This window comes from Macrotis lagotis, chromosome 7 (assembly GCF_037893015.1).
Source record: "Macrotis lagotis isolate mMagLag1 chromosome 7, bilby.v1.9.chrom.fasta, whole genome shotgun sequence".
Lineage (NCBI taxonomy): Eukaryota > Metazoa > Chordata > Mammalia > Peramelemorphia > Peramelidae > Macrotis > Macrotis lagotis.
In genome coordinates, this window is record NC_133664.1 from 65,981,266 (window position 1) to 66,007,015 (window position 25,750).

Below are 25,750 nucleotides of genomic sequence, written 5' to 3' on the forward strand. Positions count from 1 at the left end.
TCAAGGACCAGGGAAAGTCTGGCCACCCAGCCCCGAGGAGAGGGCACACACACACACACACACACACACACACACACACACACACACACACACACCAGTCTCTATCTGTATGTCATTGTCTCTCTATCTCTTTGTCTCTGACTGTTTCTCTCTCTGTCTCTGTCTTTCTGCCTCTCTCTCTCTCTCTCTCTCTCTCTCTCTCGTCTCTGACTGTTTCTCTGTCTCTTTGTCTCTGACTCTGTTTCTCTCTCTCTGTCTCTGTCTTTCTGCCTCTATTTCTCTCTCTCTTTCTCTCTCTCTGTCTCTGACTCTGTCTTTCTCCCTCTATCTCTTTCAATCTCTGTCTCTCTCTATCTCTCTGTCTCTCCCTCCTTTTCTCTCTCTCTGTCTCTCTCTCTCTCTGTCTCTGACTCTGTTTCTCTCTCTCTCTCTCTCTGTCTCTGACTCTGTTTCTCTCTCTCTCTCTCTCTCTCTCTCTCTCTCTCTCTCTCTCTCTCTCTCTCTCTCTCTCTCTCTCTCTCTCTCTCTCTCTCTCTCTGACTCTCTCTCTCTCTCTCTCTCTCTCTCTCTCTCTCTGACTCTGTTTCTCTCTCTCTCTCTCTCTCTCTCTCTCTCTCTCTCTCTCTCTCTCTCGGTGTCTCTGTCTGTCTGTCTCTTTGCAGGCATAGGAGAGAGAAAAGGGAAAGGGGGCAGGAGCCCCAGGGCTGGGGGGCGGTGGAGGCAGACTGCGCCCCAGATCTGCGGACCTGCTCCCGGCGCCTCGGGGGCGCGGCACGTGCGGCCTCGGCTCCCAGCCCCTGGCCAGCTCCCGGGGCGGGGTGCCGGGCTGCCCCACTTCCTCCCCGAGGGCGCCACCCCCTCACCCCGAGTCTGAGCCTCCGCTCGCCGCATCCTTCCTCCACCCCGACGGCCGTCTGAGCGCAGGAGCCCCGCGCGGGAGGCTCGCCAAGGTAGGCGCGGGGCGCGGGGCGCGGGGCCGGGGGCGCCCGACTCCCACAGGCCATCCCGAAACCTGGGGGGGCCTGGAGAAGAGGCGGCGGGCCCCCTTCCTGGGGTGAGGGGGCGGCGGGTCAGACAGGGGAGGAGAGCGCCTCCAGCCCCCCGGAGCCCACTACCTAGGCGCCCCTTTATTGACCCCCATTTCGGGGGATTTCCAAGGCCAGGGAACTTACTCCTTAAGAAGTGAAAAAAAAAAAAGTTAAAAATGGAAAAACAAACAAAAGGGGCGCCCTTCCGCCGTCCTCCCCCTACTTCACCCAAAACTCGCTCCGGGCCAGAGCTGTTTCACCCAATTTGCACGACTTCCTGCCAAGGAAATTGCTAAAAGCTTGTTTCAGTGTTTAAGACTGAGAAGCTCCTGGAGGCGAACCTGCCGGACCGTCGGGTAAAACGGGACTGGCCTGGGAGAGCCAGGAGGGAGGCTCAGGCCGGCTTTCGCTCGGTTTCGGACCCGGCTGGCACTCTGAGCTCACTGGCAGAAGAGACGGAATTCGGGGGAGCGGGGCGGGGGGGAGAAGTGGAAGGTTTCTGTTGTGTCCACCCTTGACATGGGCTTTGAGAATCTGCCACCCCAAAGAATCCAAATGACTTTGAAATGAGAACTCGGGTACCACTCTCCTACGATTTCTTCTCTGGATGATTGGGTTTTTTCTGTGATGACTAGTTCCCTTGGACAAAAGAGATAACATAAAACCCTACATTTTATATGAATATTTATTGTTGTCAGTATTGCTAAAACCTCATCTTTCTCCCCCCTTAATTAAAAAATAAATAAGTAAAAAAGTAAGTTAGCTTTATAGATAAATAGGTGATAGATCTATAGATAGATGATAGATAGATGGATGATAGATAGATAGATAGATAGATAGATAGATAGATAGATAGATAGATAGATAGATGGATGGAAAGACAGATAGACAGACATAGATATTCAGTCAGTCCGTGGCTACAGTTCTGTATTGTTGATGGGAATAAATTACATGCAGATATTTTATTTTACCAATTAATCGAAAACCATTTAGCACTTTGGGGTAATCAGCTAGTCACCGGTAGATAAAGTAAAATGACACAGTTTTTTCCCTCAAAGAGTTCGCTTTTTATAATAATGTAAGCTAAATTTCTAACAAAAACATGGGGCAGGTGGCATATGGCAAGTTTTCCAGTTGTGTGCTGTTGAATTGGTCTCATTGAAAAGAATAGTGTGAGGGAGACACGTGGTTATATTCCTTTAAATATGGTATGGTGAAGTTGCCTAGCATCTGCTCATAATAAAGGAACTAGTCATTTGAAAAGCAAAATTAGACTATTCAGAGAAATACAGTTGGAACATGGAAAAGATGCCCATTCACCATTTGGATTCTTTGGTTTAGCAAAATTTAAGTCACTGCCAAGTGTTCAGGGCAAGACTAAATTTAAACTTGAGAGCTTTAGTCAAAAATTTTTGATTGGGGCCCCTTGTATCACTTGTTCAATAAACATTTCTGGGTTTCTCCAGTTGCCTTATAGCAATGAAAGGAATGTTTGCACAGCATTATAAATTTAAGGCAAACTTCATACTAATATAGTTTTGGGGAGATAGATATGCCAGCTTTGGAAAAAGAAGTGTGAGATTTATTTTGTTTCAATTTTTAAAATTTTAAATATTTTTATATTTTGTTTAAATATTTAAATATTTTCAAAGAAATTTATTTTATGGTCCCTGGAATTCAAAAAAGAAAATTCTTTGTTGTCTCTAAAACCCATAATATCATATTTCCCTATGGTAAGGATGGAAGAATATTGAGGAATCGGGACATCTGAGTAATAGTCATTGTTCCATCTCTGACTAGCCGTGACCTTGGACAAGTTTTATAGCCTCTCAACATCAGGTTTTGGGGTTTTTTCCACTGTAAAAAAAAAACAACAAACTAGAAATCTTTAAAACCCTCCAATTATGTGATTTTTAAAATTTTCTTTTGACTTGAATGAATGCTGACTATTTAGATTAATATATAAAAAATTACTAGTTACTTTACAAAAGTCTACATGACTTCATTTCAGAAGGAAAAAATCCAAAGGAAAGCTCTAATTTATTGATTCATTTGAAGCTCTTTGCTTCTGAGAATTCCAGAGTATTTTAATAAATAATTATTTAGCTCTGAGAATATAATGTATCTCTGGGCCATGAGATGGGCAGGCCTGTATTTTAGAGATGGAACTATTGAGATAAAGAATTGACTTACCCAGAGTTCTACAGAGAGCCTATCTGTCTTGTTAGTTAAGGGAAAGTATGGTCATAATGAATAGATTCTAAGTCTCCAGAATTATTATCTCTAAAGAAACACAGTTTTATAACATAGATTGTTTTTTGCTGACAGTTTTGTTTAATCCAAAATTCAATGTTTAACTAGTTTCCATCCAGCTCATGTAAGTCTCATTAAAATATATTTGTATTTAGGATGTATATTATGTTAAAAGGCACCTGTTCTTCCTTTAATAAACATATTTTATATTAATTATTTACTGTTTATTATTTATGTGTTTGTGCATATTTATCTCCCCCCATTAGATTGTGAATTCCTGGAGGGCACGTCTTTTTGTATCTCCAATATTTAGCACAGGTCTTGTGCAAAATAGGCCATTAACAAATATTTATTGTCTATTTTGTGACCCAGATATTGCTATATTTATGAAATTTTATTTTTTATAATTGCAAGGTCTATAAAGGTCTAATTTGTAATTTGACATCTTATGCTTTTTCCTTAAACCACTGTACTTTTATTTGTTGTTGTTACTATTTTTTTTTTTGAGGCAGTCAGGAGTTATGTGATTTGCCCAGGGTCACACCGTTGGTAAATAAGTATTTTTAAAGACTACCATCAGGGCATCTAGGTGACAGTGGATAGAGTACCAGACCTCAGAACAGAGTTTTTTTGCATTCTTGAAGTTATTTGTATATTTCATTCTTTAAATTACCAGTAGAAGCAATTAAATGGGCAATCATGTAATTATCAAAGAATATTTTTGATTCATCTTATGAAACACATTCTTTTCCATGACTTGGCAGAATCCTAGACTCTTACAGGATCATAAAAGCTAGAACTAATTAGAAGGAACCCTAGAGTCATCTCATCCCCAAACTACCCCTTTCTATAGATGTGAAAACTAAGGCCCATAGATGTTAAATGACCTGCTATGATGACACAGCTAAATAAGAGTCTAATTGGTTCTTCCTGCCTCTTCTCCTTCCAAACTATATTTCATAAAGTTACTAAAATAGTCTAAGGACCTTCTCTTTAATTCCCTTGACCTAAAATATTCAATGATTCCATTCAATAAAAATAGGAAGTCTTTCCACTAACATTTGTCTCTCTACATTTGGGCAACCTGATCTTACCCCTCTAAACTATTGACAAGTCCTCAGACTTGACCTTTCATCTTCCTTGCAGACTCTCATCCCTAGAGCTGGGAATGAATTCTCTCCCTGTCTTTGCCTCTATGTACCTTTCCTAAAACCACCCTTGATCCTTCCCACTGAAAACATATATTCCCCACCAAAAATGTCCTAAATTAGAGATATCCTGCTCACTGCCTTAAAGGCAGTAAGTGGTCTGAACCATAATAAAATGCAATTGAGAAATATTTAGGAGAATAAATTAAAAATCATACAACCTGAATAATGTTTTCTAAATCAATATGCAGTCTAGAGGGATCTATTTCTGTTTGAGTTGGATACATCTGTCCTAGAATCTCTATTTTGTTACTTCATACTTTACTTCATACTTTAAAGTTACCTTATCTTATCTATCAAAGTTTCCTTATTATCTTATCTTCTTATCTTTAGCCATGTTATTTTCCTTTTCTTACACTAATGGAAGAAACACCTACATAAGAAAATACATGCAGCATAAATGTATAGTGAATAAATGCAAATATATGCAAAGAGTTAGCTAGCTAAAAGGTATTTTGAGAGGAAGGACAATAGCAACAGAAAGATCAAGAGAAGCTTCCTGCAGAAAATAGTGCTTGAGCCACATCTCAAGTGAGAAGATTCACATGAGGTGGAAATAAGGAGAGAGTGAATTCCAGACATATATGAGGCATCCATTGAAAAGGTATGGGTATAAAAGATGGAATGTTATTGGGTCCAGGCTGTGTAAGGCCTTGAAAAGCTGAACCTAGAGACAATAATAAAAAATGAGAACCCTTTGGAGTTGGCTTGATTTGGAAAAATCATGTTTGGATGTGCACTTCAGACAAATTTACTTTGACAGCTAGGTGGAGTGGGATCGACCAGAGAATTTAAACTGGGAGGTTTAGGAAGCTGTTACAATAATCTAAGTAAGAAGGGATAAGGATTGAACTAAATTGGTAGCTGGGTGAGTGGAAAGAAAGGAGTTTGATGGGAGGGATGTTGTGAAGAAAGGAAATGTAACCTTTGGCATCTGATCGGATTTACTAGTGGCACAGAGGATAGAAACAATGGTTTCTCATTATTTTTTATTATTGTCTCTAGGTTCAACTTTTTAAGAGTTTTCACAGCCTGGACCCAATAATATTCCATCTTTTATACCTAGAATCAGGAAAACTGAAGTTAATCCTCAGATTCCTCCTTGAACAAATCATTCAAACTGTCTCAGTTTCCTCATCTGTAAAATGGGTATAAAAATGCACCTACCTTCCAGGGTTGTTGTGAGGATCAAATGAAATAATGTTTGTAAAGTACTTAGCAAACACTCTGGTACCTAGTAGGCCCTACATAAATGCTTACTATTTTATTTACTATTTTATTTAAAAGAAAGAGTTGAGGATAAGGCCAAGGCTATATAAAGATGATGACTGCTTTGAAAGAAGTTGAGAGGGGCAGCTAGGTGGTGCAGTGGATAAAGCACCGGCCCTAGAGTCAGGGGTACCTGGGTTCAAATCCGGTCTCAAACACTTAATAATTACCCAGCTGTGTGGCCTTGGGCAAGCCACTTAACCCCATCTGCCTTGCAAAAAAAAAAAACCTAAAAAAAAAAAGAAGTTGAGAAACTTGGAAGAGGAGTGGGTATGGGGGGGGAGATAATGTGTTCAAGTTTGGAACAAACTAGAAGTCTGAGGTCTCTATTGCAAAGACAACTGGTAATGCAGGATGACATCTCAGAGGGGAAACAGAGCTGGGTTTATAGATCTATGGGGTTACTTCCTGTCTTAGATATGCTGTTATTCTATTATCCAGTATCTAGGTTTTTAGAAATATTTGATTTGTGAGCATATCTGTGATTTATTTGCATAACTTTGTAGCATAAAAGCCTTTCTCAAAGGAGACTACTGCAGCTATAAACACATCAGTTAAATTTTTAGGATTATTGGAACAGGAGATTAGTCCACATCTTACAGAGGAAGAAATTTGAGGCCCATAGAAGTGAAATAGCTTGCCAGAGATTATATAGCTAGTAAGTGGAAGAGGCAGAATTTGGACCTAGTTGATCTGATCCCCTAAATTTTCTTCTGCTCTTTAACCAAAAAAAAAAAAGCCTTGCTATAAAAATGTTGGTGTAAATGGGGCCTTTCTTTTTATCAGTAATCCCCTTAGGATATATGCTTAGTAGGGAATGGATATTTTAGTCATTTTATTTGCATAATTCTCAGTTGCTTTCCAAAAATAATTGAAGTAATTCACAGAGCTACCAACAATGCATTATTGTGCTTATCTTTTTCACAGTCATCTAACTGTCTTTGGCTATCTTTGTCCATTCGCTAGGTATGAGGTAAAACTGTAAGATTGTTTTGATTCGCATTTTTCTTCTTATTAGAGACTTAGAACATTTTTATATGATTCTTAATAACTTGTATTTCTTTTTCTAAAAACCATGTATTGATTGGGGAATGGCTTTTGGTCTTAGTTGTTTGTGGACCTAGGAACAAAGTATTTGCCTGGTAAAGAAACAGGAATAAGGAGGGTCTCATCTTAGCTCTGGCATCTACTCCAGAATTTTCAACAGATTATTATACATCTCTCTGCCACGATTTTCCCTCATCTCTGTAAAGTGGAGATTTTTTTTAAAAAAAATCCTAGCTAAGAATGGGAAGGTTTCAAGAGCGACATGTCCTGAAAAATCCAACCAAGATGACATAAAAGTGATGGGGGAAAAGACATTATTCTGAGTATTATTACTCAGAAGTGGTAGCCTGGTTAATGTGGAACTTAGTTCATGAATTTCCAACACCTTTGATGGTACTTCCCCCTATCAGATTAAGAGGTTAAGGCTCAAGAGAGAGAAAAAAACTCTGTCAGTTATTTATGGAAGGAGCAGCATTATCTCAAAATGGTTGTAAAGAATATCTTCTAAGCTCCATGGGTGTGGTAGAGCTTGAGCTATATAGCTAGAGCAGGACTGGGGTTTTTCTCAGAGTGCCAAAATTTAGAAGGGGCTGACCTGTACACCTTCAGAGGGAAATGGAAATAGCTAAGATTAGCATTCAATTAGCTTGAAGTAACTAGGTAAAATAGTAAGTTATTAGATAATATGCTGCCTCTCTTCAGTCTACATTTTGGCCTCTCTTCACTGACATTTGCCTGTTCAATGGCCCTGAGATAAATCAGAGCCCCTCGTCCTGAGCTCCAAACCTTGCTTCCCCTGAGGTCTTTTCTTCCTAGCCCACAACTGAGTTTCTCATCAAATATTTATTTGATTGGGACTTTTATACCATACCTTTTCCGCCAAGTGCACCAGGTGTCAGAATTGCTAATTACAGTCCTGGAAGGCACTAGAAGAAAAGGATGTGTATGGGAAGGTAGAAACAGAACCACTGGCAAAGAGAACATGTCAGAACCAACCTTGGTATGGAGTTCCTTAATTCCAGTGACTCAGGAAGGGAGCATTGGGTAGTAGATTTGGAGTCAGTAGATCTGTTATTGAATTTGCTACAGGATCTAGAACAAATCACCTCAGCAATCTGGGACTTTACCTTCTTACCTCTAAAATGAAGTTCCATTTACTTCTAACACTTTGCGTGTAGAAGGTATGCGATAAATGATCAATTATTGAGGGTGATGTGAAGATTAAACAAGGCAGAATCTCTGCCTTTGTTGAAACCTTTGGCTGTCTCTGTTAGTAAGGAATCTAGGAAACAGAAGACATTGCATGAGCATCCATCACCTCACCCATTCCATCACATTTCTAGATGTGGGAATAAATCATCACCATCTAAAAAAAATTTTCTGAACATTAATTGTGATTGACTGATTCTAATGAATGATTCATTGAAAGTTAAGTAATCATATTAAAAGACAAGTTTTCTTTTCTTCTGACCTCTCCATTATCATCAAACTTGCCTTCTTTGTGTTATTTTATTCACCTACATTTAAGTTATTTGAGGATCTGGAACGATTTAAATTTGCAAAATTTCAGATTTCAGTTAAGATTTGCCTAAAAGCTCATTATCTGCGAACCTCAGATAATCCTTTAAAATATATGGGGGCAGATTTTCCCCCATTTCATTACCATTACATCAACTTACTAGTTCTATTTTAGTGTTTTTTTAAAAAAAAATGCATAGAGCCAGGGGCAGCTAGGTAGTGCAGTAGATAGAGCATGGATCCTGGAGTCCAGAAGACCTGAGTTCAAATTTGACCTCAGACACTTAATAATTACCTAGCTGTGTGACCTTAGACAAGTCACTCAACCTCATTGTCTTGCAAAAATAAAAAATAAAAACATTCAGAGACAGAAGACTTTGACTTCTTTACTGGAGGATTCAACTTTTGGCTATTTTCTTTTTTTCATGGAAAAAGTAGTGGATTGTTGGTGTAGCTTGGTGGTTAGAGTGATAAAAATTGAAGACAGGAAGACCTCCATTTGAATCCTGCCTCTAATACTTAGTAGCTATGAATTAAAGAATCATATTCTTTTGAATTCTTGATACCATCTAGGTGGATATGGTAAAGCTGAAGAAAGTCTCTAAGGGACTTAAGAGTTGATGGGCTTGGAAAGGCCCTTAACTACCATCTAAGCCAGATGTCTTGGTGTGTAAATGAAAAAAAAAAAGTGAAGTTAAGAGGGGTTGATTTACCTAAGTCATAATGTAGGTCAGTGAAAGTGGAAGAATTTGAATCAATATCCTAGGACTTCAAAAGCCCCACTCTGTTCCCTTCAAAAATCAATGTCTCTATAAGTTGGAAAAGAGCTTTCCTCACATGCATTACATTGGGATTTTTGAGTGGTAACTGAGGAATTGAGAGAAACTTAGAAAGAGCTGTATGAACTGGAGCCAAGCAAAGTAGGAGAATTAGGAACAATTAGCAAAGACCCCACAATACCATGATCATTGAGTCAAACAGAACTCTAACCAATCTTGCTAGCAGAGGTTGACAAGTACCTACTAAGTGTTATTGGAAATGCCACCATATTGGTTTGCTTTGTTTAAATATATTTCTTACAAGAAAGTGTTAGGGGTAAGGGTCTTTGGGAAGTAAGAATGATGCAAAAAAAAAGGCTTCAATAAAATAATCATATTTAAATGAGGGTAATGAATACTTGAGTTTGACACTATACAAGCATTGTAGAAAAACAAATGAACAGAAAGACTGGATCCTAGACTGAATTCCTCATTCTAGAGGCAAGAAGTAGAGCTGGGATGTCAGGCAAAATTCATTACCCATTCCTACTGCTTGCCATTTTAAAATACCTGAAGGATTATCACTTGGAAGTACACTGAAGCAGGCAACATGGCACATTGGAGAGAACATGGGATTTTGAGGTGAAATTCCTGACTCAAATCCTACTGTGTGACCTTGAGGAAGTCATTTACCCTCAGTTTCTTCACCTGTAAAGAAAGGATGGGAAAGTTGGATGAGAGGATCTCTGTGGTCCCTTCCAGCTTTAAATCTATGATCCTTGTAATGATTTCTTTTGGATTCATAGGGCTGAAGTTTTAAAGGCAGATTTCATATGGAGATTAAGATTAGCTTCCTAAGAATGAGGTACTAAACTCAGTGTCAATAAGAATCTTGAAGTAGATAGGTGACTACTAGTCAGAGATGTGGTAGAGAATATTGATTGAATGACCTCTGATATCCCATCCAGTTTTTAGAATTCTGTGATTTATTGTGTCTGTCCCAGATATTGTGGAAGATACAGAGGGAAGAGTACTAGTGCATTTGTAATCAATAGGGACTTCACTCAACATTAGGTCTAATGTAACCTCAGTGTATTTATAATCTAATGGAGACCAAAGAAAAAGGTTTAAATTACAACAGTATTTATTTTATGTGGGTTACTCATTGAGGAATGAGTACAGGAAGATTATCATCATCTTTTGGGAGTCAGTCTCATGATGAAGTTGTCGGGGTGAGAGTCCCTGTGAGAGGACAGGCACAATCAAGGCAATTGTGGTGTCCCATATATGACAAAATATTCACAGCGGCACTTTTTGTGAAGACAGAAAGCTAGGGGAAAAAGGTGAATGCCCATTGATTAGAGGAATAACTGGATAACTGTACTATATAATGTGTTACTATTGGACCATAAGAAATTATGAATATAAGAATTTCAGAGAAACAAGAGGCTATGTGAATTGATGTATATTGAAGTACAACCAGGAGATCTATATTCATGATGACTTCAGCAATGTAAATAAAAAGAATGATTAAAAAGAGATTAAAGGGGGTGGCTATGTGGTGCAGTGGATAAAGCACTGGCCCTGGAGTCAGAAGTACCTGGGTTCAAATCTGGTCTCAGACACTTAATAATTATCTATCTGTGTGGCCTTGGGCAAGCCACTTAACCCCACTTGCCTTGCAAAAACCTAAAAAAAAAAAGAGAGAGAGATTAAAAACAGAATAATTGTTATTATGTCTCTTAGTCTTGGGAAGACCTAAGGAAGAATCTCCCTGTTTTGGGTAGGAAGAATAGAACTTTGGATGTAAAATTTCTCTGTCATATGAGGTCACTGTGTTGACTGGCTTGGGTTAACTGTTTTTCTTTGTTATAAGTGGCGGTGAGGGGATTGCAGGGTAATATAATATTTATAAATGGGTAGTATAAAACAAAAAACACATAATTTATTTTTAAAGGATAAAAAATAAACTTAATACTTCTTTGGGTAGGTCCTTTCAGAAGGCAAAGGGATCATATAGATAGATTCTCACGATGCTTTTTCTCCCAAGGATGCTATTAGTCATATCAGACTTCCTTTTTTTTTTTGGTTTTTTCAAGATTACAGAATTACTAAGTATCAAATGTCTGAAGACAAATTTGAACTCAGGTCCTCCTGAGGGCCAGTGCTCTATCCACTGCACCATTTGGCTACCCTCCCCCAGGTCAGACTTTTCAAAGCTTCCCTATTTACTTTAGATGATTGTTCCAAAGATAGTTTTATTCTTCTAGCATGAAATAATAATAATAATAATTGCAGTTATAAAATGCTTTAAAGTATGCAAAATATATTTCAAATATCATGTTATTTGATCTCTAAAAGCACCTTGGGAGATAATTTCAGTCATTATCCCATATTTTACAGATTCACAAACTGACATAGTGTTTGTGACTTGTCCAAGTTCCCTTAGCTAATAAGTGTCTGAAGCAGGATTCAAATTCAAGTCCTTTAGCCTCCAAGCCCAGCAGCCCTTTCCGATGCACCACCCAGCAGTGGTGGTAATAGATTTATCATTTTTTTATTACAACACTGATTAACAGTGTTCAGTATCAGGAAACAAAGTGAACACAATAAACGGTGGTATAATTGAATTGAAAGTCATTTTAAATATTTCCTCAGCGTATTAATTTTGGGGACTTAGTGTGAACCCAGAGGAGCTATTCTCTAGGAACTATTTTTTTTTCCTCTTGGTTCAAACTGGTTGTTGTGGGACTCACCAGTTGAACAGCAAAAATTAAATCTATCAGAATCATTACTAAACCCTATAGCTTTAAATCTGCAAGAGAATGAAAGCTATGTAAATTTTTAAAAGGTAGAAAACCAAGAAATAGATATTCAAAAAACCCCATATGCTAGCATCACAGCCTGTCAAACAGGCCACAAAGACAGGTGCATGGCCCAGAGCTCTTTCAGAAGTAGAACAACAGTTTAGTAGGAGAACAGGATTGCCAAACTAGGCAGGTCTCCATGTGTACAAGAACGTGATCCTACCCTCAAGAAATAGCCAAAAGATACTTAAGGTTACAAGACATCAGAGCTGACCAGAAGAAGATAGCCTCCCTGCCTATCACATGTATTTCATCATGTATGCAAATGTCCAAGCAGTGAACTACTCTCACCAAAAACCTGATAAAAAAAATACACTGAAAAAAATTTGAAAAGAAGCTGTTTAGAAGTTCTAAGCAGGGGCAGCTAGGTGCCCTGGACTCAGGAGTACCTGAGTTCAAATGTGGTCTCAGACACTTAATAATTACCTAGCTGTGTGGCCTTGGGCAATCCACTTAACCCCATTACCTTGCAAAAAAAAAAGTTCTAAGCAATTGGTACCTTATTTATAATTAGGTACTCATAAATACCAAAACAATTTGTTTTAAAAAAGCATAACTGTTTACGAGAAATATCTCTAAAACCAACTATTCAACAAAATAGACTTTATTTCCTTCATGCACATAAGAGTTCATTAATTAAATTAACATCTTTATTGTAAATAAAAGAGACAGAACCCAAAACCAATTAATGTTATGGACAGACAAAAAAATAAAATGATAATATTTGAAAAATCCCTTCTTGGGTTATTTCACATGGGAGCATATTAGTAAAAGATAGAAAAGCGCAAATAATTCTAGCATGATTACCTAGAAGAATTGGATGCATTCAAAGTTACCACTGTTAATAAGAACTTGTGTCTCAATTAATGAATATAAAATTAACCACTGCTAATTTTAGATAATTTCAATGAATGGGCATTTTGGAGATGACACCATTTTCTTTTCTTTTTCGGTATGATGACCACCTACTTAAATTTTGTCAATGATGCACCTCAGTCAGCTAAACACAGTGTTTTGAATGTGGATTTTAATTCAATGACTGTACAGATTCATTGTTTGACTTGTCATTGTCGGCAAATGTTTGCAATCCTGTGACTCATTTTGCTTTTATTGAATTGAGTAGTTTAAAGCCAAGAAGTTCATTTGAGCTTCTGTAAAAACCAGAGAATAAGTTAATTCATTAAAAAAAAAAACCTCAGTTTTTATAGAGCACCAGGCTTCAGCTGATTCAGAACAAGCATGCATTAAGTCTATCACGACTCAGTGAGGCTAAGGAATTTTTTCTGGGAACAGGAAATGAGGAAATTTCCAATTATTCTAACACTCACTGTATAGTATTGAAATTATGTGCAAAAACAGCATGAAAACTAACCTCTATCTAAGATTTGTATCAAGAACTCAAACCCCTTTTCTTGAGGGAACTAGAGAATAACAGAGCAAATCTGGGGAAAGTCAAACCTGTTACTATTGGATGTCAGGGTGCTCAAACCCTAGACCAGTGAAAAACATTTTCCAAATGATGCGAAGGGGAAAAAAGATGTCACTGTGAATTCTTGAAAGGGTTATGGGGACCTGGTCAATCTTATGATTTTCCTCCAATAAACTTGATTAGAAAACAGGACAGGTGATGCTCCCTTTCATGTAGATAGACATGGACTCTTAAGCCTTACTGAGGTTTAATGTAGAAATGACTTTTTATTGTTGTTTTTGTTTCCATTCTTTTCTCAGTTTCTCTTCTCTAAGAAGCTAAGTATAGTAGCATATACCTGTCATCCCTGCCATTGTTGAAGCTGAGGCTAGTGGATTGCTTGAGTTTAGGAGTTCTGAGTTGCAGGAGAGCTAAAGTCCATCTGGTATCTGCATTCATTTGGTGATCCCTAGAACCGGGGGGCGGGGGTACAGCAAAATCATCCCATATTAGAAATGGGAGAGATTACAGCTTCAAAGTTAAACTGTGAGTGGACTTACTTTCATATGATAGGGACACCCAGTATAAAAAAAAATAAGATACAGAAAGGAAGGGTACAAAGAAATTGTTAATTAGAGTTGAGAACCCCACAACTAAAGCCTAGAAACAATATCAGTAGCCTTGGACAAGATTTTTAAGCCCTTTGACAGCCTGTCACCCATGAACTCTGTTGGTTCTTTCTAGCACCCTGGAATTGTGAATGCTTTCCTGACTTTTTCAAGGGTAGAATTATTGAGATGCTCTTTCTGCAGAGTGTTCTGCAGAAAGGTTTAGTATTATAGTGAACCATAATCAACTTAATTCAGGATCATGACATAGAACTGTAGCTTGATAAGCTATTGGCAAAATAAGATGTTTATGAAATGCAGTTTTAGTATATAACCTTTTATAGCTAACTGTGAACATCAAAGTTTATTGTATAATCACAGACTCGAGATATTGTGGGTTGGTTTTTTTCATTTGTTTTTAGGGAGGAACATTGTCTTCTGGTCCAGTGGTAAGAATACAGAGAAGCTGATTACATCAAATTCTTGACCTTGGGCAATTCATTTAATCTCTCCAGTTGTCACCATTTTTAATGGCTTTTTTCAGTTGGGTTGCAAGGCAATGGGGTTTAAGTGACTTGCCCAAGGCCACACAGCTAGGTAATTATTAAGTGTCTGAGGCCGGATTTGAACCCAGGTACTCCTGACTCCAGGGCCGGTGCTCTATCCACTTCACCACCTAGCTGCCCCCATTTTTAATTGTTAAATGAGGGAGCTGTACTAAGTGATAGCAAAGGCTCTGAATTCATGATTCTTATGATCCTCTGTCAGATGGATTGGAAAACTTTTCTAAGCGTGTTAAATATTACAAACATTCAGATTCTCTTTTTGATCCATCATAACTCTAAACTAGATTTTTGATTTGCTCTTGATTGTGGGAGTGTTAATTATCTCGCTTACAAGTCACTACAACCATTTTTTTGTGAACTAGGTGAGGAAGTGGGTAGATCTCAGGACCTGGAGGCAGGAAGACTGGAGTTCCAATCTAGCCTTTTTCCATACTTCCTAGCTGTACAATTGTATACAAGTTACTTAACCCCACTTTGCCTCAGTTTCTTCATCTATAAAATGAGAATAATAATAATAACACCTACATCCCAAAGTTATTATAGGGAACAACTGAAACTATTTGTAAAGTGTTTTAACAAATCTGATGACTACATAAATACTAGCTATCTGTATGTTAGTTTTTTACATATTAATTATGATGGGGGCGGCTAGGTGGCTCAGTGGATAGAGCACCGGCCCTGGAGTCAGGAGTACCTGAGTTCAAATCCGGTCTCAGACACTTAATAATTACCTAGCTGTGTGGCCTTGGACAAGCCATTTAACCCTGTTGCCTTGCAAGAACTAAAAAACAAAAAGCAAAAAAAAATAATTATGAGGTATTATATAAAAGTGCTTAGTATTTGATTTTATTTTGGAAAATGATGAGCACCCACATTAGAGAAGATGAATCATAGTTTTCTTTAGTACTGAAAAGCCTTTTTGCCAAAAAAAAATGGGTACAGCTCCATATATAAACAAAAGCATCCATTTGTGAATGTAAAGCTTGAATAAACATAATTTTAAAAGTAGTTTTAAAATACACTTTACCTAGGATCTAAGTTTTTTCAATTCACTCAAATCTGAAGGTAGGGTCATATTTGACTGATGAAGTTCTATGGAAGAGCCCAAGGCTACTGTCCTATCTGGAAAGGAAATTTGAGATTCATAACTTTAAAAAGGTTAAAATTTGTTTTTAAGTGTCATCCTTGCTCAATGAGAATAGATGAGCCTTTGCTCTTGATTGATTAAATATGGAAATTTTATTAGTTGAATGGTACCTTTAATGAAACTATTATACTTACTGGTATCAATTCTTAAGTAACTTAGGAAAACTTCACTGAATATAGACATTATACCATCAAATTCATATAATTCAGCATTTGGTAATGATTTACTTATTAAACACTTTTTCAAGACTCACAAGAAAAATTAAGTGGCCAAAGATTCACTTTTGGTCAGTGTCAAGGCTAAGTATGGTGGACAGCTTATTGATCTGGTCTATAAGTTCATAGCAGATGAGTTTTGATCTGAATCCACCTCTGAGTAGGCAGAAAGGATGGCTGGGAAATTGCGAATTAGTCTAAAGCCTTCAGCAGACCTAAGCCATTATCAAATAAACTGAGGTATTGTATATTCTTTCCAACGCAAATTTAAAAATCATTGTGGGAGAGGTATGATAAAATATAGCTACTGACGTGAAAGGTTCACCAATTCAGTCATCCATTGGTCCTATCCCTCCTAGTCACTTCAGTTTACCCCAAGTTGAATATGGTAAATGTTTTTTGAATTGAATAGTTACATTTCTTCTGTTCTTGAAGTCTCTCACTCGGGCAGAAGATAATTTTGGCTCCCAGGTTCTCTTCCTTCCTACTAATTTAATTTCTGACTGGAGAGGAGACTGTTAATGGAGAGAATGTGGGTATGTGGATATATAGAGATAAATGGTATATAGAGCCTTCTAAGCTGATAAGACGCAGTCTTGAGCTTGATAACGTATTATCACCTATAAAAGGTCCTGCCAGGTTAAGTGCAGAGATCCTTATCCACCAGGTTGGCTGCTCAGTGATGCCAGTTGTTATTTGGGCAGAAAGTCTAATGCTCTGTATTAGTAGGGAAAAGTACCCTTACTGATAAAATGACTGATTGTAGCAGTATGGAAACAATAAAGAAGTATAGCTATAACCTTCACTTAATCTGTGGATCATGGATTGAGAGTTTACAGAAGAAAACAGAGTTCAGCATACAGAAATTAGGATGCTAAAATGAAAATAATTGCCCAAGAAAAAAACAGATCCTGAGAAATTCATAAATTTGAAAGTCGTAAGCTCTGTATCTAGACACATTTATGCTGGTCTGTGTTGATAAATTGGATCCATAAAATTGAGGGAAAAATCCACTCCTTTTCAAGTTTACAAACCATCCTTTCCATGCAGAGTTTTTAAGTATATTAGCATACAGAATTGTACAATCTTTAACAGTTAGAAGGAATGTTAAAGATCATCTGGTTCAAATAATCTGGTACAAGAAGCTTAGGTTCCAATGAGTATAAATGACTTGGGTAAGTTAACACAATTCGCATAACCAAGACTACAGAGCTAAAGTCCTCTTTAATTATTCAAGGGTTCTTTTCAAAGTACATATTGCTTCTCAATGGTGTATGTAATAGAACCATAAATATTATCGGATGGCTAGTTTTTCAAGGTATACCAAAGTTTGAAGAGAATGAGAGAGAATAAATACATGGACTTAGATTATTGCTTTTCTTTAAATATGTTGACCAAATAGCTTTTTGGGAAAAAAAAAGACTCCTAACCTGAGGAAAATGAACTAAGTAAGGACCTTTTTTAATAGACTTGCAGAGAAAATACACCTTATTTTAAACTAAAAAAAATTATACTTTGAATTTGTTCTGAACTTAGTGGTAAATTCCGAATTGAAGCGGCTTCCTCCAGAGAACATGAAGAAAGTAATTAGCTAACTACAAAAAAGCACTTACAAGAGAAAATAAAATCCCAGTAAGTATGGGAACATGTACTTCAATAAAAAAAAAAGTAATCTTGAACCTACTGATTTAAATTTGAGATGTAAAGGGCAGAGTTCAGTTTTTATTTCTTTAACTGAGTGCTTAGGGAGTTACGGCCTGAACATTTTTAAATGAAGAGGAAAAAAATATGTCTATTTAGATTAAACCTTACAGGGGTTAGATAGAGTGAGGACCACAAACAGCAGGGGGAAATCTGAGATCAGTCCTCCCCCCCCCTTTATTGCTAGCACTCCTAGGGTGGAATTGAAGGGTAGTCTGGAACACACTGTTGTTTTTTTTTACTCTTTTGCTTCACAGATGATAGCTTCTACTATCCCGACATCTTGCGTCATTTTGATGGGCTGGGGCTGGGGATTGGAGCCATTTTGCCAGGAAGGAATGAGTTGAATGAGCAGAGGGGCTGGTCTTTTGGAAAGGAATCATAAAATGCTGTAGTTTTACTATCTGTGGGAGCAGATCAAGCAAAAGATTCTTAGAAGGTAACCCATAAGATCATCTTTCTAGACCTTCTCAGGGAAAGAAGATCATTGGCAGGATTACAGGCAGAGAGATCATATGGATTATTTTATTCTCACTTCTTTACTGGTCTGTAATGATGGATTGCAATTCATATCAACTTGTATACGGCCAATTGTTACAATACTAGCCTGGAAGTTAGGAATATTTGAGTTTAAATTCTGTTACAGATATTTTTTAGCAATGTGTCCCTTGGCAAGCAATAATGATATTGATAATAATAATAATAATATCATTTCTGATAAGTACTTTACAAATATTGGCTCATTCAATCCTCATACAAAAACCCTTTAAGTCTCTCTGTGACTCAGTCTGCTCACTTGTAAAAGCAGACTGAAGTTTCTTCCATGAAACTCTCAATCCATGATCCAGTGATTAACCTTCATGACTTGCATTCAAGCCCAACCGGCTCCCTGAACTGTGTTCCCATGTGTGTGCCATTTTAGCTATTTGAGCACACAGTTTCCAAGTGCTTCCTTTTTCCACTTTTGTTTTCCTGATACAAGAATTGAGAAAACTTCAGTATAGGACAAATTGCACCTGAAGAAATCCTGTGATCTTTCAAAGTCAATATCTGAGCTGATCAGTGATGGACATTGAGGTCTGGTGACTTCCTACACCTAAAGGGAACAGATGGGCTCATGATATTTGCAGACATAGTAAGGTTCCAGGAGGCCAAATGTGGGGAATATGTATTTGTTTAAAAAAAAAGTCCTTTAGTAATATGTTTAAAAGTCAAAATAATGTACCCATAGAATTATGTAATCTCCCCTTATTATTTTGTGTAATTGTGTATCTTCCTTTGAAAAGGTCAAGAAATCTTTTTTATAGTTTAGAAATCATAACTGTTAAAAATCCACTGGACTTCTGATTTGCCAACTCTCTTTTTAGGCTCTGGTATACAAAATTGGTCAGATAATGCAAATCTGTACTGCTGGAAGAGGCAAAAGCAAAAGTCTTTGAGTTGGTTGGTTTGTTTGAGAATAGTAGCCATGTTCCATTTCTGAAAAATATCCCTGTCTCCTTCCTTACTATGAACCATCTATCCCTTGTAGCAAAGAAAAAAAAAGTGAAGAAAACATTTCAGAAAAAGCATGTCAACTAGAACTGTTAATGTATGCACTATTTAGCATACATAGGCCCCCACCCCTGCAAAGAAGGTAATGGATAAAGTATGCTTTTCTCATTTCATCCTGGAGCCAAGCTGGATGATTGTGATTTCTATGGTATCCATCTTCATACTGTTGTTTTGTCTATCGATATTTTGATAACTGTTGTGTCTATTTTCTCAATTCTGTTTAACTTCATTCTGCTTCAGCTTAGTCAAACCAATAAATTCTATAGCTATTGAGTGAGCACCTCACTTGGGTTGATGCTTACACACATATCCAGATGTGTGGAAAGAGTCTTTAATTTCCCCCTGTAAGACACACACACACACACACACACACACACACACACACACACACACACACCCCACTTCCAGAAAGATGTAGATGCATGACCCAATTCTACATTTACTTTTTGTGTTCACATATTTTGAACATAGAGAGACTACCTCTCTACCAGGGTAAGTCACGGTCTATTGGACAGCTTAGTAAATATATAGTCTTCCAGGGTTTCTGGGACCAAAAAACATTCTTCATTGTGCCACCTATGTATTAATGAGCTTCAGTGAGCATTGCTTGAGAGCCAGAAAGAATCTTCAAAATTATCAGACACAATGCATTCATTTTACAAATTAAGAAGGTGAAGCCCAGAAATGTTCAATGACATTGGCAGCAAGGGACAGCACCAGCTGGTCTTCAGAAGACAGTGCACAGTCTGTCACCAGGTCCAGAATCTTTCTAGTTTGATACAAATCCAGCAGGGCTGGCACCGTACTGGTGTGACTTGCCCAGGATCCCCCAGCTAGTGATCAGATTTAAACTCAGGTCTTCTTGCCTCTAGAGCTCTATCCACAAGTGCCGTCTTTCTGAACTGTAGGGGAGTTCAAACATACGAAGACTTACTTTTAAAAAAACCCTATGTCTTATCCTAACCTTCAGCATGTCATCCTTTGAGTTAGGTCAAAATATAAAAAACAAACCTATAAGTACATGGCCAACCCTCAAAGAAGGGCAGAGAATTAGCCTGCTGGTTCCCACTGCATATTGACTCTGCTGACTTCACTGTTTCTTCAAAGGAAAACATTTCTGTTGTACATTTTTTCACCTTTAAAAAAAAAGTGAAAATCTGTTCCCAAGCATTACTAAGGCTATCGTATTTTTCCCTATGTTCGGCTCATTAGCAGAGGGGAAGCTTTTCTCATTCCAGTCGTCAGAGACTGGACACCAATATCTAAGCAAAGTCTGGGCTATTTGCTCTGGGGATTCTTGATTGCTGAACCACAATAACCCTCCTGGTCTTAATTAGCTTTGCTGATGGACAAGATCATGACTTTCAATTCTTAGGGTCCTTTGACAAACTTCCTGTCTCTACTCTGGGAGGTTAAAAAGGTACTAGAGAATATTACTTCCATGCTTGGGTATTTAAAGATTTCAGGAGTCACTAAGGGAAATCTCTTTGTTCCAAGAAAATACTGCCCTCCAGTCTTCATAACCTAAACAGAATTGAGATGGTTTGTTTTATGGCAATAATTCAAGCCAAAGGTGTGTTCCTAAGTTACATTTTCCCTTCCTTACTTTTCAACAACCTACCCAGGAGAGTCCTTCAGGTGTGAACAAGCCCTTCCATGTCCTCAGGGGTGTTTTGATTGTTTTTCAAGATATGGATGGAAAATTTGCTGCCATCAGAGAGTCCTTGCTTCATCTTCCTTGTTCAAGAAGACAAGTATGCAAACTGAGGCTTGATGTCTAACTTTCAGTCCTACTCAATTTGGGATTTTCTTGGCAAAGACACTGGATTGGTTTGCCACTTCCTCTTTCAGTTCATTATATAGATGAGGAACTGAGGCAAATAGGGTTAAAGTGACTTGTCCAGGGTTACACAGTTACCTATGTGCATCTGAGGCTGGATTTGAACTTAGGAAGATTCATCTTCCTGACTCCAGGTCTGGCACACCCCCCTCCTGTGCTGCGTAACTCCTCTCACCTTCATTACCGTCCACTTATAGAAATGAGGAACTTCCAACCCACAGACTCAACTTTGCCACAAAGAAATTTTGTATGAACTTCTTCTTGGTAAGATCCCTAAGAACCAAGCCATGTTTCATTTTTGTAACCTCAGCAACCAGCATAATGTCTTGTTTATAGTGGTAGATGCTTATAAAATGTTTGTTAAATTAAATATTATTTTGATATGATTATCCCTGTTTATGCCTACTATTCTAAAGGTATAGAAGTCTTATCAGTGCTATTGAAAGAGGGGCTCTCTTTCCTCCACAAAATTGGAATATTTTTCCATATGTCTCTCTTTTTATAATTCATTCTCTCTCTCTCTCTCTCTCTCTCTCTCTCTCTCTCTCTCTCTCTCTCTCTCTCTCTCTCTCTCTCTCTCTCTCTCTCTCCCCCTTTGTCTCTCTTGTTTTCCAGTAATTTTTTTATCTTTCACTGATGTCAGAGGCAGTCATTGTCTCTCTTAGTATCTCTCTGTCTGTCTATCTGTCTCTCTCCTCCCATCCTAGCTTACTTTCTTCTTTTTCCTGACTCCTGTCAAATTTCTCCCTTGTTTCTTTCCTTAACTAATCATAACATAAAACCAAGGTCTCTTTAAAAATGATTTGTGGAAACAATTGATTCTACTCTTAATTTATAAGGCAGATCAGTGGAATCATCTATAGTTTTCACTCAGAAAATAAGAATGGATTTTAGTTATATTCCCCCAAAGGATCAGCAACTCTAAAGAGAACAAATACCTGAAATAACAACCCAAGATTTAAAAAGGATGAGTATTCCCAGTGTCCACTGCTCTCTTTCACCCATAGAACTGGCAGAGTTAGAGCTTCATTCCATTGGTATGGCCTTTAAGAACACATGCTCAGGGGGTCGGAGCCAAGATGGTGGCAAGAGCAGATTGTGTGTTAGGCGCTCTCTTATAAATCTTCGAAACTAAGGACTCTAACTAAACATTGGAGAGACAAAACCCACAGAGGGACCCAGTGAGGCAGTTCTCCTACTCAAGGTAACCTGGAAAAGAGCAGAAAGGCTCTGCTCCCCCGGGTCGGAGGGATGGCCCACCGGAGGGGTGGCCCGCCAGAGCGAAAGAACCTCAGCCTCCCGGAGGCAGCCCCAGGGTGCTGGGGGCCCCCGGCTCACAGCAGCAGGGGACTTTCCTGACCTATGCCCCAGGGAACACCAGGCATAAATTGGGGGAACAGTGGGGGACCTCTGCCAGAGAGAGCACATGAAGCCCAGCCCTCAGGGCACACAGCCAGCAGCTTGGCCACTGCAGCCCAGATCCAGGAACAGAAGCAGGCAGAGCTGGTAAGCAGAAACCCCCCAAGGCATGAGCCCATTGAACCTAGGGAGGGGAATGAAGAGAGACTGCCCAGCTCTGCCCCTGGAACAGGACTCTGGGGCTCTGACCACATTCAGATCCTGATCGCAGTCTAGGGCCCCCCATAGAACAGCAGGGCCCCCCCTACCTCAGCCCCGTGGCAGAAGGGGTGGAGCTTGTGGTCATTCACAGACCAGGAGGGAGGACAGAGCCTCACACACTGAGACCCTTGTGAGAGTGTCCCAAAAGCTCAGGAAGCACCCCCAAAACAGGCCTAGGCTGGGAAAATGAGCAAGCAGAGAAAAAAGAGGAGCACCATTGAAAAATACATTATCTATGATTCCAAAAAAGGATCAAAATACTCAGTCTGATGATGAGGAAGCACAAGCTCCTGCATCTAAAGACTCCCAAGAAAAACAGAAATTGGGCTCAGGCTATGACAGAGCACAAACAAAAAGACTTTGAAAATCAAATGAGAGAGAAGGAAAAACTGGGAAAAGAAAGGAGAGAGATGTAGGAAAAACATGAAAATGAAGTCAGCAGCTTAGTCAAGGAAATCCAAAAAAATGCTGAAGAAAATAGCTTGCTAAAAACCAGCTGAGGTCAAATGGATAAAACAGTTCAGTTATTGAGGAGAAGAATGCTTTAAAAAGCAGAATTGGCCAGATGGAAAAAGAGATAAGAAAACTCTCTGAGGAGAACAAATCCTTCAAGACAAAGAATAGAACTCAGGGAAATAGATGAATTTATGAAAAATCAGGACTCAATACTTCAAAACCAAAAGAATGAAATTAGAAGAAAATGTGAAACATCTCATTGAAAAAAACAACAGATATGGAAAACAGATTTGGGAAACATAATTTAAAAATTATTGGAATACCTGAAAGTCATGATCAGGAAAAGAGCCTTGACATCATTTTCAAAGAATTACTACAGGAAAATTGCCCTGATATCCTTGAAGCAGAGGGCAAAATAGAAATGGAGAGAATCCACCAATCCCCCAGAGAAAGAGATCCCACATATGGTTTAAAACACAAATGTGTAGTAGTAGAAGTAGTAGAAGTAGTAGTAATAGTAATAATAATAGTAGTAGTAGTAGTAATAGTAGCAGTAGTAGTAATAGTAGCAGTAGTACTAATAGTAGTAGTAGTAATAATAGTAGTAGTAATAGTAGTAGTAATAGTAGTAGTAATAATAGTAGTAGTAATAGCAGTAGTAATAGTAGTAGTAATAATAGTAGTAGTAATAGTAGCAGCAGTAGTAATAGTAGTAATAGTAGCAGCAGTAGTAATAGTAGTAGTAATAGTAATAGTAATAGTAGCAGTAATAGTAATAATAGTAGTAATAATGCAGTAGTAGTAATAGTAGCAGCAGTAGTAGTAGTAGTAATAGTAGTAATAGTAGCAGCAGTAGTAATAGTAGTAGTAGTAATAGTAGAAGTAATAGTAATAGTAGTAGTAATAATAGTAGTAATAATGTAGTAGTAATAGTAGTAGTAATAATAGTAGTAATAATGTAGTAGTAATAGTAGTAGTAGTAATAATAGTAGCAGTAGTAGTAATAGTAGTAGTAATAGTAGTAATAATAATAGTAGTAATGTGGTAGTAGTAGTAATAGTAGTAGTAGTAGAGTAATAGTAGCAGTAATAGTAGTAGTAGTAGTGTGGTAATAGTAGTAGCAGAGTAATAGTAGTAGTAGTAGTAGTAGTAGTAGTAGTAGTAGTAGTAGTAGTAGTAACCATGATGATGATGTTGATGCTTCTCCTTTGTTCTGGAAGAAAACAATGACATTAGGGAAATGATATCATGACATGCATGTGAATTGAATTTGAGTGGGGGGCTGCTGTGCTAAGACACCAACCTCATTTTCTCATCCTGAGACACCTGGGTCTGGATAAATCAGGACAACTAGAGATGGCCCTGGATGTAAGTAGTAGTAGTAATAGTAGTAGTAGAAGTAGTAGTAGTAGTAGTAGTAGTAGTAGTAGTAGTAGTAGTAGTAGTAGTAGCAGCAGCAGTAGTAGTAGTAGTAGTAGAAGTAATTAGCATGCACATGGTGCTTTAAAATTTGCTGAGTATTTTACATGTATTATCTTATTTGATTCCATATCCAGCTCTTTGCTGAATGCAGATAAGATATAGACAAGTCTCCATATCACTATTAGCACATAATAATAATAAGATTGAAATCAGGTTTCATACTATTTCCTTAACCATTTAGTATTGAGAAAACAATCTCAGAGAAGTGTAGCAGACCTGCCTATAATTTCACAGCCAGTAAATATCAGAATCCAGATTTCAACCCCAGACTTCCTGACTGTAAGAACAGTGCTTTTTCCACTCTAGTGTGTTCTTCTATATAAAGAGGAAAAAAGAAAAACAATATAGATGGTAACAATAATAACAAAATAATATATAAATATACTATATAAGTAAATAAAACATGAATAAGATAAAATAAATTCTAAATAGAAATACTAACTCTCCTTTGAATAGAGCTATAAGATTTACAAAATACTTTACAAATATCTCTTTGATACTAATACTACTACTAACATGAATCATCATAGCTAATGCTTATATAATGCTTTTTATATACCAATCACTTCGCTAAGTGCCTTATGATTATCTCATTTCATGTTCGCAACCACCATGGAAGGTGCATTCTTTTATTAACTCCACTTTATAGTTGAGTAAAATAGATAGACAGAATATAAAATGACTTGCTCAGGGCCACACAGCTAATAAGTATCCTGAGGCTGAATTTTAACTCAGATCTCACTGACTCCAAGTCCAGCATTCTATCATCTTCATTACCTTATCCACATGTATTTGGCTCTTTAGGAGGTGTTTTGAAGATTTTTAAATGATGACATATTGAAAAATTGTTTTGAAAATGTCAGTGATAATTATTTGAAATTACTTGACTGATAGAATAAAATTTATCTTCCTATGTCCCCTGGTGGTCTATCAACCAGATGAAATCTCCCATCTTCTACTACCCATCTACTACCATCAAGAGACCCATCAAATGAACTGAGGTCTCAAAGCTCCATGTCTCATGAAGTCAGTGTGTCAGAACATAGAATCATCATTTTAGATCTAAGGGTCTTGGTTTCTTCTATTTTAAAAGGAAGGGGTTGGACTCTGAGCTCCTTTGCATCTGGGTATCTATGACACCATGATGTTGCTTCCGGGTTTAAGCACTCCAACTGGAGATTCCATTGTTTTGACAGTCTCAGATC

At 37.9% G+C, this 25,750-nt stretch overlaps 1 protein-coding gene across 1 annotated transcript in view; it reads left to right on the forward strand.

Moving 5' to 3' along the window:
* Nucleotides 1–866: 866 nt before the first annotated feature.
* The window catches only part of APBB1IP (amyloid beta precursor protein binding family B member 1 interacting protein), a 119,646-nt gene continuing 94,762 nt past the window's right edge, over nt 867–25,750 (forward strand). Inside the window, exon 1 of the mRNA XM_074193028.1 lies at nt 867–950. The gene's annotated coding sequence lies outside the window, so the exon portion shown is untranslated. The remainder of the gene's footprint in view (nt 951–25,750) is intronic.